The 19,922-nt window shown below is 38.2% G+C and overlaps 1 pseudogene; it reads left to right on the plus strand.

Annotated features, from left to right (window-relative positions):
• Window positions 1-5,981: 5,981 nt before the first annotated feature.
• The window catches only part of LOC129654643 (kinesin-like protein KIF11), a 184,577-nt pseudogene continuing 170,636 nt past the window's right edge, over window positions 5,982-19,922 (plus strand).

The raw sequence follows: 19,922 nt of genomic DNA on the forward strand, positions 1-19,922 counted from the left end.
TGTAAAGGGGGACAGCAAACCAGCAGGGCCACCCTTTCCCCCACACCGTGGCCATGAGTGCCTGAGTTAGGGATAAGGTCTGGATGTGGCATCAGGAGTGTTTAAGGAAACAAATATGGTGGCAAACGGGCTCAAATGACTCCAGAATGAACATAGGGAGCCAGGACTTCTACTGCTGCACTAAATTACTATGTGCATTATAAATAATATACAAAAGATAAACATTTAAAAGGATAACATGAAAATTAAGCACAAAATTTTAAAAACTTCTAATATTTTCTTCCTGCTGTGTACTAGACTATCTTTCAAACCTCACTTTGGAGAACACTTTGTAAAAGAGAGATAGGGCACTTTTATTTTTACCATAAAATCCAAGGATTAATATTGAAAGTCTGAAAAGAGCTTGCTTTTTAAAGAAACACACTGGTTGAATGTAGAGGGAAGCCAGTCAGTTCCTGGCCTGCCATTCATGATGCAGCATCCATCAGAGTCTCAAAGCTGCAGTTCTCTGACCAGACCGCTCCCTGCTGACTTGCCAACTCAAAGCTTTAAAAACTTATTTGGCCACAGCAATCAGAGCAGAAAAAGAAATAAAAGGAATCCAAATTGGAAAAGAAGAAGTAAAACTCTCACTGTTTGCAGATGACATGATCCTCTACATAGAAAACCCTAAAGACTCCATCAGAAAATTACTAGAGCTAATCAATGAACATAGTAAAGTTGCAGGATATAAAATCAACACACAGAAATCCCTTGCACTCCTATACACTAATAATGAGAAAATAGAAAGAGAAATTAAGGAAATAATCCCATTCACCATTGCAACAAAAAGAATAAAATACTTAGGAATATATCTACCTAAAGAAGCTAAAAACCTATATATAGAAAACTATAAAACACTGGTGAAATAAATCAAAGAGGACGCTAACAGATGGAGAAATATACCACGTTCATGGATTGGAAGAATCAATATAGTGAAAATGAGTATACTAACCAAAGCAATCTGTAGATCAATGCAATCCCTATCAAGCTACCAACAGTATTTTTCACAGAGCTAGAACAAATAATTTCACAATTTGTTTGGAAATACAAAAAACCTCAAATAGCCAAAGCAATCTTGAGAAAGAAGAATGGAACTGGAGGAATCAACCTACCTGACTTCAGGCTCTACTGCAAAGCCACAGTTATCAAAACAGTATGGTACTGGCACAAAGACAGAAATATAGATCAATGGAACAAAATAGAAAGCCCAGAGATAAACCCACGCACCTATGGACACCTTATCTTTGACAAAGGGGGCAAGAATATACAATGGAGAAAAGACAATCTCTTTAACAAATGGTGCTGGGAAAACTGGTCAACCAATTGTAAAAGAATGAAACTAGAACACTTTCTAACATCATACACAAAAATAAACTCAAAATGGATTAAAGATCTAAATGTAAGACCAGAAACTATAAAACTCTTAGAGAAGAACATAGGGAAAACACACTCCAACATAAATCACAGCAGGATCCTCTATGACCCACCTCCCAGAATATTGGAAATAAAAGCAAAAATAAACAAATGGGATCTAATTAAAATTAAAAACTTCTGCACAACAAAAGAAACTATAAGCAAGGTGAAAAGACAGCCTTCAGAATGGGAGGAAATAATAGCAAATGAAGCAACTGACAAAGAATTAATCTCAAAAATATACAAGCAACTCCTGCAGCTCAATTCCAGGAAAATAAACAACCCAATCAAAAAAATGGGCCAAAGAACCAAATAGACATTTCTCCAAAGAAGACATACAGATGGCTAACAAACAGGAAAATATGCTCAACATCACTCATTATCAGAGAAATGCAAATCAAAACCACAATGAGGTACCATTTCATGCCAGTCAGAATAACTGCAATTCAAAAGTCTACAAGCAATAAATGCTGGAGAGGATGTGGAGAAAAGGGAACCCTCTTACACTGTTGGTGGGAATGCAAACTAGTACAGCCACTATGGAGAACAGTGTGGAGATTCCTTTAAAAACTGGAAATAGAACTGCCATACAACCCAGCAATCCCACACCTGGGCATACACACCAAGGAAACCAGAATTGAAAGAGACTCATGTACCCCAGTGTCCACTGCAGCACTGTTTATAATAGCCAGGACATGGAAGCAACCTAGATGGCCATGAGCAGATGAATGGATAAGAAAGCTGTGGTACATATACACAATGGAGTATTACTCAGCCAAAGAATACATTTGAATCAGTTCTAATGAGGTAGATGAAACTGGAGCCTATTATACAGAGTGAAGTAAGCCAGAAAGAAAAACACCAATACAGTATATTAACACATATATATGGAATTTAGAAAGATGGTAACGATAACCCTGTATGCGAGACAGCAAAAGAGACACAGATGTATAGAACAGTCTTTTGGACTCTGTCGGGGGGCGGGGGATGATTTGGGAGAATGGCATTGAAACATGTATAATATCATATAAGAAACGAATCACCAGTCCAGGTTCGATGCAGGATACAAGATGCTTGGAGCTGGTGCACTGGAATGACCCAGAGGGATGGTATGGGGAGGGAGGTGGGAGAAGGGTTCAGGATTGGGAACACGTGTACACCCGTGGCAGATTCATGTTGATGTATGGCAAAACCAATACAATATTGTAAAGTAATTAACCTCTAATTAAAATAAATAAATTTATGAAGTGAGTTGCCAGTCCAGGTTCAATGCACGATACTGGATGCTTGGGGCTGGTGCACTGGGACGACCCAGAGGGATGGAATGGGGAGGGAGGAGGGAGGAGGGTTCAGGATGGGGAACACATGTATACCTGTGGCGGATTCATTTTGATATTTGGCAAAACTAATACAGTTATGTAAAGTTTAAAAATAAAATAAAATTAAAAAAAAATAATAATAATAAATTTAAATTAAAAAAAAAAAACAAAAACTTATTTCACTTAAAATCAATATCATCACAAAATTCTTTTAACCATAAGTGCTTCCAATATCAAAGTAAGTGTTTTTGTGCTCCTTCCAACAAAACAAAACTGACAAACCAACCTTCAGTAATTTTACATTACTTTGTAAAATTAAAACACTGTTAATATTAGATACTGGCTAAATTTAATGTTTTGAAGTAGATTTGTTGTTCATAGCTTCCAGAATTGGTTTGCAAAAAACAGAATGGTATTTTGAGTTCCCAATTTAAATCTGTAAGTATTTTTGTTGCAATACAAATAACTTTTAATAGCTAGTATTTGTTATAATTAAGAAGCCCCAAAATATTGCTTAAAATAAGAAATTATTACCAAATGGTCCACTAATTGTATTATAGCAGTTACTTTCAATGGTATGGAAATTTTGTTGGTCTATAAATTGCATATTTTTACATATATTAATATATTAAATAAATATATAAATAAATATATTATTATATAATAAGTATATTAAAAATATTAAACAATTATAAATATATTTTAACATATTTTACATATATTAATATATTAAATAAATTTATAAATATATTATTATATATTAAATATATTAATATAATAAATAACAATATATTAAATATACATTATATATTATACATTAATATATGTAAAAAATAGGCAACTTATAGACCAACAAAATTTCCATAGCATTGAAAGTAACTTCTATAATACAATAAGTGGACCATATGGTAATAATTTGGTCCACTAATTGTATTATAGCAGTTACTGTGGCCACAGGACTGGAAAAGGTCCATTTTCATTCCAATCCCAAAGAAAGGCAATGACAAAGAAAGCTCAAACTACCACACAATTGCACTCATCTCACACGCTAGTAAAGTAATGCTCAAAATTCTCCAAGCCAGGCTTCAGCAATATGTGAACCGTGAACTTCCTGATGTTCAAGATAGTTTTAGAAAAGGCAGAGGAACCAGAGATCAAATTGCCAACATCTTCTGGATCATCAAAAAAGCAAGAGTTCCAGAAAAACATCTATTTCTGCTTTATTGACTATGACAAAGCCTTTGACTGTGTGGATCAAAATAAACTGTGGAAAGTTCTGAAAGAGATGGAAATACCAGACCACCTGACCTGCCTCTTGAGAAACCTATATGAAGGTCAGGAAGCAACAGTTAGAAATGGACATGGAACAACAGACTGGTTCCAAATAGGAAAAGGAGTACGTCAAGGCTGTATATTGTCACCCTGCTTATTTAACTTACATGCAGAATACATCATGAGAAACGCTGGGCTGGAAGACACACAAGCTGGAATCAAGATTGCCAGGAGAAATATCAATAACCTCAGATATGCAGATGACACCATCCTTAAGGCAGAAAGTGAAGAGGAACTAAAAAGCCTCTTGATGAAAGTGAAAGTGGAGAGTGAAAAAGTTGGCTTAAAGCTCAACATTCAGAAAACGAAGATCATGGCATCTGGTCCCATCACTTCATGGCAAATAAATGGGGAAACAGTGGAAACAGTGTCAGACTTTATTTTTTTGGGCTCCAAAATTACTGCAGTTGGTGACTGCAGCCATGAAATTAAAAGATGCTTACTCCTTGGAAGGAAAGTTATGACCAACCTAGATAGCATTTTGAAAAGCAGAGACATTACTTGCCAACAAAGGTCCATCTAGTCAAGGCTATGGTTTTTCCTGTGGTCATGTATGGATGTGAGAGTTGGACTGTGAAGAAAGCTGAGTGCCGAAGAATTGATGCTTTTGAACTGTGGCATTGGAGAAGACTCCCGAGAGTCCCTTGGGCTACAAGGAGTTCCAACCAGTCCATTCTAAAGGAGATCAGCCCTGGGATTTCTTTGGAGGGAATGATGCTGAAGCTGAAACTCCAGTACTTTGGCCATCTCATGCAAATAGTTGACTCATTGGAAAAGACTCTGATGCTGGGAGGGATTGGGGGCAGGAGGAGAAGGGGATGACAGAGGATGAGATGGCTGGATGGCATCACCAACTCGATGGACGTGAGTTTGAGTGAACTCTGGGAGTTGGTGATGGACAGGGAGGCCTGGCGTGCTGTGATTCATGGGGTCGCAAAGAGTCGGACATGACTGAGCGACTGAACTGAACTGAACTGAATTGCTTTAAAGTTTTATGAACTCTAAGTTAACATGGTATCAAACACTTACAGAAGCCAAATCTAGGAAAAAATAAGGAGAAGGCAGTGGCATCCTACTCCAGTATTCTTACCTGGAAAATTCCTTGGACGGAGGAGCTGGTAGGCTACAGTCCATGGGGTCACAGAGTCGGACACGACTGAGCAACTTCACTTTCACTTTTCACTTTCATGCATTGGAGAAGGAAATGACAACCCACACCAGTGTTCTGGCCTGGAGAATCCCAGGGATGGTGGAGCCTGGTGGGCTGTTGTCTATGGGGTTGCACAGAGTCGGACACGACTGAAGTAATTTATCAGCAGCAGCAGCAGGAAAAAGTAACTTGAGCCAGGAATGCAATTATGCTGCAAATGTGCATGGAAAACACAATAATTTAAGGAAGCATACTTAAAATGTATTCTGGGACATTGCATATCCCTTCTGTACCTTATTTGTATTTTGAAACGGTACAAAAACTCAGGTAATCGCTAATCCATTTTCCGTAAACCATTTAAGAATTCATTGATGCACCATCAGTCTTGATGTACCATCACTTCTGAATACTTTATTATGTATTTCCTATAAATGAGAATATTGTCCCCCACAGCCACCACAAAAGCATCAAATTCAGGAAATTTGCATGGATACAAGACTACCATTTCATCCACAGACACCATTCATGCGTGTGTGCTCAGTCACTTCAGTCGTGTTCAACTCTTTGCAACCCTATGGACCATAGCCCACCAGACTCCTCTGTCCATGGGATTCTCCGGGCAAGAAGAGTGGAGTGGGCTGCCATGCCCTCCTCCAGGGGATCTTCCTAACCTAGGGATCGAACCTTCATCTCTTGCATCAGTTGTCCTGATAACCCACTACGGGATGCAGGTAGGTGTCAGTCTGTTTCCTTCAAACTGAAACAGTCCTCGGTCTTTCCTTCACTTTCAGGACCTTGATACTTCTGAAGTTTACAGGTCAGTTATGTCCTTGAATGTTCCTCAGTTTGGGTTTGTCTGATGTTTCCTCAAGATTGGATCCAGGTTATGTGTCTTTGGCAGGAATAACACAGAAGTGATGCTGTGCTTTTTCTCACTGCATCCTAGGAGGTGGCATAGGGTTTTGACTTGTCCCATTACAGGTAGTATCATCTTTGATCACTTGATTAAAGTAGAGCATACATTTTCCCCCTTTGGAATTCAGAATTATTTTAATATGATGAAAATATCTCATTCCTCATCAAGCATTTATTGTCTATTTTTTGTATTTGTATGGATGCACATTTTCCTGTTTGTTTAGTGGAATGCAATCTGTTACTATTTGATGTTCATGTTGTCCCCAATCTGACCAGCGGGGGGACCCTTCAAGCTGACTTCAGTGTTCTTTTGACATGTCCCATCATTCTTGCAGCATTTCTACACAGCAACATGTCCCAGGTTTGTACCTTCCCTGCCCAGTCTTAGAATCAGTTAACTTCTCCTGGAACCTTTAAATGGAGAAAGCAATAGAAGTCAAGATCTTCACCCTAGATGTGCTTGTTGGTATTGAGATGTCATTGTTTCTGAGCGATTTAGTGAACAGTTATATATGAAAGTGTTAGTCGCTGTGTCATGTGCGACTCTTTGCAACCCCATGGACTACAACCCTCCAGGCTCCTCTGTCCATGGAATTCTCCATGCAAGAATACTGGAGTGGGTTGCCATTTCTTTCTCCAAGGGATCTTCCCAACCTAGGGATAGAACTCAGGTCTCCTGCATTGCAGGCAGACTCTTTACCATCTGAGCCACAGGGGGCTCTGCTATGTACATATACGCATGTAAATATGTCAGTGTACACATGTTTCTCAGCATGCAAAAACATTTCCATTTGTAGCTACTTCTATATAGCTATACATTTTGAACTTGAGTTCATATAGTTCTTTCAATCCTGATTCGATACACAGGTTTAATTCTAGGTCTTTTTCCCTTTATGTATTTGTAACTACCTTCTCCAAATCTGAGAAATCTGAATTCCATTATTCTTAATATACTGACATGGTTTGATCAGTTCCCCTGTTAAGAGCCAATATTGCATCTCCCCTGCCTGACATCTTCCTCACCTTATGGTGGCTCACGTTCTCTGGGCTGTGCCTCCTCACTCACATGGACATCCTCTTTGGCCTATTCAGACTCTGAGAGCAGCCAGGCTTCCCTCCAAGGGGACTGTCTCTTTCCCTCGTGCACTGGGCTGCTACCCTGTCACACCCCATGTGGGTCAGAGGCCCCACGCCAGGCTGCCTCAACAGAGAGACACTGTCTTCACTCTGTTTGGGCTGCAATACCTCATGTCAGGTTCTCTACATTCTTTAAACTTGGTAGGAAATGCACATTTACCAAACATAAATTTGAAATATTGGATATGTGGTGGGAAAGTTGAGTTGATGCCTTCATGCCATGAAAAGTCAATTAGAAACTGTACATAATTTTGTTTTAGAAATTCTCAATATCCAATAAAGACTTAAACTCTGGATTTTAGCCAAAGGTATACTTTTTCAAACTACTTTTAAATTTATTTGTTTAGGACTAATTTGGTGTGGTGTCTGAAGAAAAATTAATGTAATTAGCATAGAGTTATAGGAACTAAAATTCCATGTACATTATGATCCTGAAAGCATTGCAGGAATTCAGAAATATTTTGAAGAAAAACAAAGAGGTGGCATTTATACATTTTTTTGAAGTATAGCTGATTTATGATTTACAATTTAGCAAGTTTATTCATATTTATGTATGTATGCACACACATAGATGCATATACTTTCCATTACATATACATGGATATATATATCATATATATATATCATTTCCATTTCATATTCTTTCCCATTATGCTTTATTATAAGATATTGAATATAGTTCCCTGTGCTATGTGGTAAGACCTTATTGCTTATCTCTTTTATATATAGTGGAGTGTATCTGCTAATCCCAAACTCCTAAATTATCTCTTCCCCACCCCCTTTCCCCTTTGCTAGTCATAATTTTTTTTTAATGTCTGTGAGTCTGTTTCATAAATATCAATAATTTATCTGTTTATCTGTTTCATAAATATCAATAATGTCATCTGTGTTATAGGTTATATTCCATATGTAAATAATATCATTTTTACTTAATAAAAATGATATTATTTTTTATTTAATATCAGTTTTCATTGTTCTCTTAATATGGTAATCTCTTGGTCCATCAATGTTGTTATAAATGGATTTTTTATGGCAGAGTATTATTCCATTGTATATATGTACCACATCTTTTTTTATTCATTCATCTGTCAATGGGCGTTAGGATTGCCTCCATGTTTGGATATTGTAAATAGTGCTGCTATGAACATATATCTTTTTGAAGTGTAGTTTTGTAGTTTTGTTTGGATATATGCCCAGGAGCAGAATTGCTAGATCATATGCAGCTCTATTTTTAGCTTTTTTGGGAACCTCCATACTGCTTTCCAAAGTGATTGCACCAATTTACATTCCCACCAACAGCATAGGAGGGTTCCTTTCTCTCCACACCTTCCCCAGCATTTATTATTTGTAGACTTTTTGATGGTGGCCATTCTGACTGATGTGAAGTGGTACCTCATTGTAGTTTTGATTTGCATTTCTCTAATAATTAATGATGTTGAACATCTTTTCATGTACCTGTTGGCCACCTGTGTATCTTCTTTGGAGAAATGTCTACTTAGGTTTTCTGCCAATTTTTTTATTTGGTTGTTTGGTTTTTCTTTGTTGTTGTTATTGAATCATATGAGATGTTTGTATATTTTGGAGATTAAGCCCTTGTCAGTCACATCATTTGGAAATATTTTCTCCCAGTCTATAGGTTGTTTTTTAATTTTGTTTATGGTTCCTTTTGCTGTACAGAAGTTTATAAGTTTGATTAGGTCCCACTTGTTTATTTTTTGGCTTCTATTTCTGTTGCCTTGGGAGACTGATCTAAGAAAACTTTGGTATGATTTATGTTGGAGAATGGTTAGCCTGTGTTTTCCTCTAAGAGTTTTATGGTGCATGTTTTTAAGCCATTTTTAGTTTGTTTTTGTGCATGATGTTAGGGTGTGTTCTAACTTCTTTGATTTACATGCAGCAGTCCAGCTTTTCCAGCACCACATGCTGAAGAGACTGTGTTACCTGCATTGTATATTCTTGCCTCCTTTGTCAAAGATTAATTGTCCGTAGGTATGTAGGTGTATTTCTGAACTTTCTCTTTTGATCCATTGATCCATGTGTATGTTTTTGGGTCAGTACCACAGTGTTTTGATTACTGTAGCTTTGTAGCATTGTCTGAAGTCTGGAAGGGTTATGCCTCCAATTTTGTTCATTTCCCTCAGGACTGCTTTGGCAGTTTTGGGTCTTTCATAGCTCCTTATAAAGTTCAGGATTATTTGTTCTTGTTATGTGAAAGATGTCATGGGTAATTTGGAACAGATAAAATTATATCTGTAGGTTGCTTTGGATAGTATTGTCATTTTAACAATATTAATTCTTCCAATCCAATACCATGGGATATCTTTTCATTTCTTTGAATCATTTTCAATTTCCTTTATCAATGTTTTATGGTTCTCAGCAAAAGGAGGTTTTCACCTCCTTGATAAGGTTTATTCCTCAGTATTTTTTAATATGATTTTAAGAGAAATTGTTTTTTCACTTTCTCTTTCTGATATTTCATTGTTAAGTGTAAAGAAATGCAACTGATTTCTGAATGTTAATCTTATATATTGTTACCTTGCTGAATTCATTTATCAGTTCTAGTAATTTTTGTATGGTGTCTTTAAGGTTTTCTATATATATGATATAATCTGCATATAATACAATTTTACCTCAAAGAGGTAGTATTTATAAAATATATATTATTTATGCTAAACAACTTACAGATCCCCTACACTGATGAAAGAAACATTAGAAAGGGTATAGTGAAAACTCATTTAATCACCAAATCCTGTAATCATCCCAACTATCAGTTCAGTTCAGTTCAGTTGCTCAGTAGTGTCCGATTCTTTGTGACCCCATAGACTGCAGCATGCCAGACCTCCATGTCTATCACCAACTCCCAGAGTGTACCCAAACTCATGTCCATTAAGTCGCTGATGCCATCCAACCATCTCATCCTCTGTTGTCCCCTTCTCCTCCTGCCTTCAATCTTTCCCAGCAACAGGGTCTTTTCAAATGAGTCAGTTCTTTGCATGAGGTGGCCAAAGTATTGGAGTTTCAGTTTCAACATCAGTCCTTCCAATGAACACTCAGGACTGATCTCCTTTAGGATGGACTGGTTGGATCTCCTTGCAGTCCAAGGGACTCTCAAGAATCCCAACTATATTATCCCCAACTATAATCCAAAATTAATTTGAAAGTGAAATTCTTTTTTTCCTATATTTACTACCACAGTGCTATCTTTCAAAGACAGGTTTACGACACTCAGTATCATGACCTTCTCAGTGATTCAGATGATATGTATTTGAGAATGATAGTGACTGTGTAGTACTGTACTATGTAATTTATGAAAAAATATGTTTGACATATATAAGCATTATGATATTGATGAATATCAACAAAAGAGCAGCTAAAAGCCTCAGGTTACTTTCTAAAATCTATATGGCATCTGTTAGTATATTTTAATATATTTGCAGCAATAGCTTATCAGATGCCTTTCTGCATGCTTCTGTAGCTTTCAGGATATATTTAACTCTGCCAATACAGTTTCTCAGAATTAAAGCTTATTTTAAAAGACTCAAAGCCTAAAATGTCACAAGACAGGCAGGCAAATGTAGCAACAATTTCCCCAGGTAACAAGGTATTGGGACAAGTAAGCATTACCATGAAAGCAAGATATTGAGTGTAATCATTTTATGGTCTGGTGACCTTGAGTTTCTAATCAACTATGATTACATTTTCCATAATTTTATATTCAATAAGTTTTTGTAACCATATAGGTTGACATTATTTCAATAATTATTAATACTGAGAAACTAATTTAGGAATTAGAAGTTTCTACCTATGAAAAAAAGCTCTTTTCTGATTTACTGAGAGGTGTCATGAGAGCCCACATCAGCCTGGTGGCCCCCAGCTCTGGATATTGTGACCTCCACAGGAGAGAGGGAACCTCCACTTCACCTCTTACTATCTTTAGGTCAGAGGGAGCTATATTTTGACCCCTGAGTTTCAATTTTCCCTCAGCTTATAGAAATTTCCCTCACCCACCTTAGCCTGGAAAATTACTGCTTAACCTGTGGGTCATGGATTCATGTGCTTCCCTTAGGGTCCTCCAAGACTTGGAGGCCAGTCTGCAGGTCTTGGTCTCTGCTCCCAGACCAACCTGTGCTTAGTTAGCAACTATAGGAGAACCTTCCCTAAATGTGCTCCAGGTCAGGGCTGTGGCCTGATACTTCTGAGGGCTGCTCAGAAGTATCTGAATTTCAGAAATGGAATGTAGTTATACCAACACACTGTTAATTGTGTATGTGGAATTCCAATTGAACTAGGCTCCCTCTTGTTTAGTTGCTGGTGTTTTTATTGTTGTTGTTTGCTAAATCTGGTGACTGGATTCTCCATGGCAGAGAGTAGTGTATGAGTGGCAGGGAGGCTTTGGAGATTCTTGGTAAACTTGCTAGATTCTGAGAGAACCTGCCTGAAAGATGGAAAAAAGATATGGAAATAATAAGGTGGTTTCCCCCTAACTCCTCGTAACAGGAAGCCTACTGTAATTTAGATGAAACCACTTTTAAATTAGTTTGGAGAGACCCCACCTCTTTTCTTCAGCCTTTAATTTCTTCATGTGTAAAATCAGGGGATTTGGGCTCTGTGGACCTCTCTCCACACACATGCACATAACAAAAACTAGGTACATTTTCAGTGGGTCACACTCCCTGCTTGAAGGCCTTCCTTGGCCCCTGGTCAGGGCTCCCCAGACCATCTGGACTAAACTCTATGGGCCTTCCAGCCATGAGATCATCATTCTGTGTCTCTCATCCTGCTTAAGGAATAAGAAACCAATGTGCAAAAACAGAAACCCATGAAGCTCCTTGCAGATGCCATCCTGGAATACTTTTGTCAGATGATGTCAAAGGTCTCACTAATGTTGACCTATTAGTTCCTGCACCTCTCCCCCTCTGATAGGTCAAAAGTGGTTCTCTGTAGGCTGCTTACAGATGAAACAGAGTCATCAGAGGAGAGGAGGACCTGTCGGGACTTCAGAAGAATTCTCTAAGCATCATATCCTACTGGACCCCTGTTTCCATCTCTTTTGAAGGGATATGAGACATAAGACAAAGCAAAATTCCCTGAAACAGTGGGCTCAGAAGTGTCTGTGCAAAATTCCCTTGGAGACAACTTGGCTGGACCATCCAACATGATATTGAAACTGGGAGAAAACACCGCCTGCAGACTCTCAGTGGGAGAGAGCAAGGTTGTGTGAAGTTGTTATGAGAGCAATGACACAGAGCAATAGTTGCTGCTTATTAAGCACTTGCTCTGAAGGCAATGTGCCAGGAACCAGCTTCATTTTTTCATTCAGTGAAGAAGACAACCTATCCTCACCCCCATTTGATGGAAGAGGAAGCTAAGGCTTAGAAAGAAAAACCTTTTTCAAGGCCACAGAGGCTTCATAATATTCACTTAAATCCATAAAATACTATATGTGGCACTGACGGGAAGGAGAGAAATTAGGGTCCTATATCTCTATTCTTTAATTCCAATAAGATTCCGTGATACCAAACCCCCAGGAAAACTTGAAGGCAAAAGGCAGATCTGGGGACCTGTCAGTTTCTGCAGGAGAGGGGACTCATCTCACAGCCTGAGACAGAGCTGCCATCCCACTAACCTGGCTGTGTCACCACGCCTCTCAGGGAAGTGAGTTGAGGGAGCCACATCAAAGATGTTTCAGCTACATAGGATCCCTGGAGCAATTCCCACTTCAGAGTGACAGAAATCATTACACAGGTCAATAATGCAGAATCAACCAAAAATTACTTTCATTTTTGACAATAGTAAAATGACAGCACCAACAAATTTCAAACCTTTAACAGACTTTGAAAATCAAAATGCCAGTTTTTAAAGGCTTTTGTCAATGAGCAGCTTCTATCATTCACCGCTTTAAGAAAAAATCTGAAGTTTAGGGAACAGATTTCAGAAATTAGTTTTAACCTTGCCATTATCTAAATCAATTTAATTTGACCCAGTTTTCCTTTGTGTCAAGGTCAAAAGCACTTGTGGTCTTATAGACTGAATTTTTCCATCTCTATTTTTCCTTCTGAACAGAGGTATGTTCAGAAAATTGCCAACAGACATAAAAGATGGCCAAAACCTTGCATGAGTTGGACAAAAGCAATTGGGATGAATAATTGTCTTATTTTTCATAGCAAGACAGAGAACTAAGATGCTGAGCATATTATATACTCTATCATACTTAATCTTGACAGAAATTTTGTCAGACAACCACTATGTTCTTTATATTGTGTATGTTTTTTTTTTAATTTTAGAAAAACAAACACCTCCAAATTGTTATACCATTGAATAAATATTAAGGCTCAATCAACAAATATTTATCAAGGACTACTAAATAGAACAAAATCTCTGCTGTTAGGAACAACTAGTTGGGGAAGACATAATAAACCAGTCAATAGTTAAATGCAAGATGTGAAATGATGATAAGAGCTGTAGAGAAAAATTAAGTTCCAAGGAGGGTTAAGAGCATCTGGCTTGTGCACAATTAATATTAACTATTCTCATTAAAATACAAAAAAAGCAACTGGGTTCTACTTCTTTTGTGACTCAGAAGACAGCTCTGTGGATTTTGCAACAGGGAGGTGGTTTAGTGGCCTCAACAACAAATCGAGTTTCAGTATCAGTGAGTCGTAAGACCTCTTAGTTATGAGTCATTCTGGCCAATGGACATAGAAAAAGTGTTATCAACCATCCCAGATGAGCTTTGGATTCTGGAGTCAGAGAGTCTGGGCTCAGATTCTGGCTTGTCCCTTACTGGGTGCTCTTGGATAAGTTATTACTTTCCAGTATCAATTTTCTTATTTGCAAATAAAGATGAGTGCTATCCTCACAGAATTATAAGGACAAAGGATACAATCTTGTCAATTGCTTGATACAAGACTGAGACATGGTAAACATTCAATTAACGTTGCTTGCCATTCATTTTAAAAAAGGTGATTTTTTGTTTCTTATGTACCTACTTGAGAATTTGATATATCCTATATTTCTCCAAAATGTCCAAATGTTCCCTGAAATTTGTATTTCTGTGTTCATGACTGGCTTTGAATCACTGCCTCTGTAGTAATTTGAGATCACTTCTGTTTTATCTCTTATGGTGTGTTTCTCTTCTCTGTGCTGACTCAGATATGAAATGCAGCCCCTATTTCTGGATTTCCCTCCAAAATCTTGATTTCACACAAAGCAATTAGGAATAGAAGATATAACTATTGGGATAGAAAAATGAAGTCAATTTATTTGCTAGCACCCAAAAGCCTTGAAATGGCCCAGACCACATGGAATTAGATATTTGGCTCTAGAGCATAGTCCCTCTGATGCATGCCATCTGCTCTGTCTTCTGTTTTCTTTTCCTTCCATTACTCTCCTCCCCTTTGTTCTTAGCATCCCTCCACCCCAAATCTCTGTTCATCTCTCCCCAGAGAAGTTTGATTGTCTCGTTTGTTTTCTGTTCTCTGAAACCCAGTCTCTTCCACCAAGCAGCTTTTCAATAGACTTTTCCCCCAGGAGAAAGTTTTATGGTAGTTGCACTTGGTAAACAACATTTGGCTAAAGGTATTTCATTCATGCTAGTTATCCTCAAGTGTGAGATGAGGTGTCTAATTTTTGATGGGGATTGGCACTTCCCCAGTCTGAGAGCCCATGCTTTCTCAGAAAAGGTGACTTCTCAGACCCTTGACTTGGCTTTCTGACCAGTGAAAGAGAGATTCAGGGTGTGTGGGGCCACACATGTACCTTTTCTTCCCTCTGTCTCCTCTTGCCTGGCTGGGGGCCATTCTCAGGGCATGGTGCAGGGCAGATGGTAAGGGCCCTGCTGGTTGTACAGTCTGTTCTGCAGAAAGCTGCTCCAGCCCTGAACTGTGTTCTTGGGCTCTCCTTGCAAATCTCAGCTTCTTTCCTGCATGTTCCTTTCAAAGGAAGACTTTGGGATTTTTTTCATGCCTTTTAGAAAATTGTATTCTGTTCTTTTGGTATTTTATAATTGGAATTAGGCCTTGCAGCTTAATTGTTCTTCTCTTACTTTAGTCCTCTGTAATTGCCATACTTTCTAATTTTATTTTCTTTTAAAATTACTTTTAAAAATTCTCTTTCCTTCAGTTCAGTTCAGTTCAGTCGCTCAGTCATGTCTGACTCTTTGTGACCCCATGAATCGCAGTACACCAGGCCTCCCTGTCCATTACCAACTCATGGAGTTCACTCAAACTCATGTCCATCGAGTCGGTGATGCCATCCAGCCATCTCATCCTCTGTCGTCCCCTTCTCCTCCTGCCCCCAATCCCTCCCAGCATCAGAGTCTTTTCCAATGAGTCAACTCTTCACATGAGGTGGCCAAAGTACTGGAGTTTCAGCTTCAGCATCATTCCCTTCAAAGAACACCCAGGGCTGATCTCCTTCAGAATGGACTGGTTGGATCTCCTTGAAGTCCAAGGGACTCTCAGGATTCCTCTCTAACACCACAGTTCAAAAGCATCAATTCTTCGGCTCTCAGCTTTCTTCACAGTCCAACTCTTATATCCATACATGACTACAGGAAAAACCATAGCCTTGACTGGATGGACCTTTCTGGCGAAGTAATGTCTCTGCTTTTGAATATGCTATCTAGGTTGGTCATAACTTTCCTTCCAAGGAGTAAGCGTCTTTTAATTTCATGGCTGCAGTCACCATCTGCAGTGATTTTTTAGCACCCCCCCCCCCAAAAAAAAACCTTAGTCACAAATATAACAAAATATGTACAAGATCTATATGGGGGAAGCTACAAAGCTCTGACAAAAGAAATCAAAGAATAACTAAATAAATGGAGAGACTCCATATAAGGTAACAAGGTGCCAGTTCTTCCCAAGTTGATCTATAAGCTCAATGCAATTCCAGTAAAAATTCCAGCAGGTTACTTTGTGGAAATCAACAAACTGATACTAACATTTAAAATTTACATGGAAAGGCAAACACCCAAAACAGCCAACACAGTATTAAAGGGGAGGAACAAAGTTGGAGGATTGACATTATTTGACTTCAAAACTCACTATAAGCTACAGTAGTCAAGACAGTATAGTACTGGCAAAAGAATAGGCAAATGGATCAATGGAACAGAAAAAAATAGCACAGAAATAGATCCACACAGGGATAGTCATTGATCTTTGACAAAAGAACAAAGCCAATTCAACAGATAAAGGATCATCTTTTCAACTAACAGTGCTGGAATAACAGGATATATATATACATGGAAATAAGTGAATTTAAACACAGATCTTATACCTTTCACAAAAATTAACTCAAAATGGATCACAGATTTAAATTTAAAATGAACAACTACGAAAGTCACAGAAGATAACACAGGAAAAAATGCAGTTGGCTTTGGGCTTGGCAATGTTTTTTAATATAAAAAAAGCCCTGTTGTGAATCAGTGAGCTAAAATGGATTGAAATGGGCAAATTTAATTCAGAGGACAATTATATCTACTACTGTGGGAAAGAATCCCTTAGAAGAAATGGAATAGCCCTCATAGTCAACAAGAGTCTGAAATGATGTACTTGGGTGCAGCCTCAAAAATGACAGAATGATCTCTATTCATTTCCAAGGCAAACCTTTCAATATCACAGTAATCCAAGTGTATGCCCCAACCTCTAATGCTGAAGAAGCTGAAGTTGAATGGTTCTATGATGATGCACAAGACCTTTAAGAACTAATACCCCAAAAAAGGTGTCCTTTTCCATCATAGGAATGCAAAAGTAGGAAGTCAAGAGATACCTGAAGTAACAGGGAAGTTTGGGCTTAGGGTACAAAATGAAGCAGGGCAAAGGCTAACAGAGTGTTGCCAAGATAATGCACTGGTCACAGCAAACACCCTCTTCCAACAACACAAGAGAAGACTCTACACATGGACATCACCAGATGGTCAACACTGAAATCAGATTGATTATATTCTTTGCAGCCGAAGATGCAGAAGCTCTATACAGTCAGCAAAAACAAGACTGGGAGCTGACTGTGGCTCAGATCATGAACTCCTTATTGCCATAGACTGAAATTGAAGAAAGTAGGGAAAACCACTAAACCATTCAGGTATGACCTAAATAAAATCCCTTACAATTATACAGTGGAAGTGACAAATAGATTCAAGGGATTAGATCTGATAGAATTCCTGAAGAACTATTGACAGAGGTTCGAGACATTGTACAGGAGGCAGTGATCAAGACCATCTCCAAGAGAAAGAAATGCAAAAAGGCAAAATGGTTGTCTGACAACACTTTACAAATAGCTGAGAAAAGAAGAGAAGCTAAAGGCAAAGGAGAAAAGGAAAGATATACCCATTTGAATGACAAGTTCCAAAGAATAGCAAGGAGAGAGAAGAAAGCCTCCTTAAGCGATCAATGCAAAGAAATAGAGGGAAAAAATAGAAAGGGAAAGACCAGAAATCTTTTCAAGAAAATTAGAGAGCAAGGGAAGATTTCATGCAAAGCTGGGCACAATAAAGGACAGAAACAGTATGACCTAACAGAAGTACACGATATTAAGAAAAGGTAGCAAGAATACATAGAAGAACTATATAAAAAAGATCTTCATGACCCAGATAAACATGATGGTGTCATCATTAACCTAGAGACAGATATCTTGGAGTGCAAAGTCAAGTGGGACTTAGGAAGCATCACTACAAACAAAGCTAGCAGAGGTGATGGAATTCCAGTGGAGCTATTTCAAATAGTAAAAGATGATGCAGTAAAAGTGCTGCGCTCAATATGCCAGCAAATTTGGAAAACTCTACAGTGGCCACAGGACTGGAAAATGTCAGTTTTCATTCCAATTCCAAAGAAAGGAAATGCCAAAGAATGCTCAAACTATCGCACAATTGCACTCATCTCACACACTAGCAAAGTATTGCTCAAAATTTTCCAAACAAGGCTTCAACAGCACATGAACTGAGAACTTCCTGATGTTCAATCTGGTTTTAAAATAGGCAGAAGAACCAGAGATCAAATTTCCAGCATCCATTGGATCATAGAAAAAGCAAGAGAGTTCCAGAAAAACATCTACTTCTGCTTTATTAAATACACCTAAACCTTGGATTGTGTGGATCACAACAAACTGGAAAATTTTTTTTTTAATTTTTAAGTTTTAAGTGGAGGCTAATTACTTTACAATATTGTGGTGGTTTTTGCCATGCATTCATATGAATCAGCCATGGGTGTAAATGTGTTCCCCATCCTGAACCCCCTCCCACCTCCCTCCCCATCCCATCCCTCTGGGTCATCCCAGTGCACCATCCCTGAGCACCCTGTCTCATGCATGGAACCTGGACTGGCAATCTACTTCACATATGATAATATACATGTTTCATTGCTATGCTCTCAAATCATCCCACCCTCGCCTTCTCCCACAGAGTTCAAAAGTCTGTTCTTTACATCTGTGTCTCTTTTGCTGTCTCGCATATAGGGTCATTGTTACCATCTTTCTCAATTCCATATATATGCGTTAATATATTGGTGTTTTTGGTGTTATTGGTGTATTGGTGTTTTTTGCTTACTTCACTCTGTATAATAGGCTCCAGTTTCATCCACCTCATTAGAACTGATTCAAATGCATTCTTTTTAATAGTTGAGTAATATTCCATTGTGTATATGTACCACAGATTTCTTATCCATTCATCTGCTGATGAACATCTAGGTTGCTTCCATGTCCTGGCTATTATAAACAGTGCTGCGATGAACACTGGGGTACATGTATCTCTTTAAATTCTGGTTTCCTCAGTGTGTATGCCCAGCAATGGGATTGCTGGGTCATATGGCAGTTCTATTTCCAGTTTTTTAAGGAATCTCCACACTGTTCTCCATAGTGGCTGTACTAGTTTGCATTCCCACCAACAGTGTAAGAGCGTTCCCTTTCTCCACACCCTCTCCAGCATTCATTGTTTGTAGACTTTTGGATAGCACTGATTCTGACTGGCAAGAGATGTACCTCATTGTGGTTTTGATTTGCATTTCTCTGAAAATGAGTGATGTTGAGCATCTTTTCATGTGCTTGTTAGCCATCTATATGTCTTCCTTGGAGAAATGTCTGTTTAGTTTTTTGGCCCATTTTTTGATTGGGTCACTTATTTTTCTGGAATTGAGCTGCGGGAGTTGCTTGTATATTTTTGAGATTAATTCTTTGTCAGTTGCTTCATTTGCTATTATTTTCTCCCATTCTGCAGGCTGTCTTTTCACCTTGCTTATAGTTTCCTTCGTTGTCTAAAAGCTTTTAAGTTTAATTAGGTCCCATTTGTTTATTTTTGCTTTTATTTCCATTACTCTGGGAGGTGGGTCATAGAGGATCCTGCTACAATTTACATCAGAGTGTGTTTTGCCTATGTTTTCCTCCAGGAGTTTTATAGTTTCTGGTCTTACATTTAGATCTTCAATCCATTTTGAGTTTATTTCTGTGTATGGTGTTAGAAAGTGTTTCTAGTTTCATTCTTTTGCAGGTGGTTGACCAGTTTTCCTAGCACCACTTGTTAAAGAGATTGTCTTTTCTCCATTGTATATTCTTGCCTCCTTTGTCAAAGATAAGGTGTCCATAGGTGCGTGGATTTATCTCTGGGCTTTCTATTTTGTTCCACTGAT

This window comes from Bubalus kerabau, chromosome 1, assembly GCF_029407905.1.
Source record: "Bubalus kerabau isolate K-KA32 ecotype Philippines breed swamp buffalo chromosome 1, PCC_UOA_SB_1v2, whole genome shotgun sequence".
NCBI lineage: Eukaryota > Metazoa > Chordata > Mammalia > Artiodactyla > Bovidae > Bubalus > Bubalus kerabau.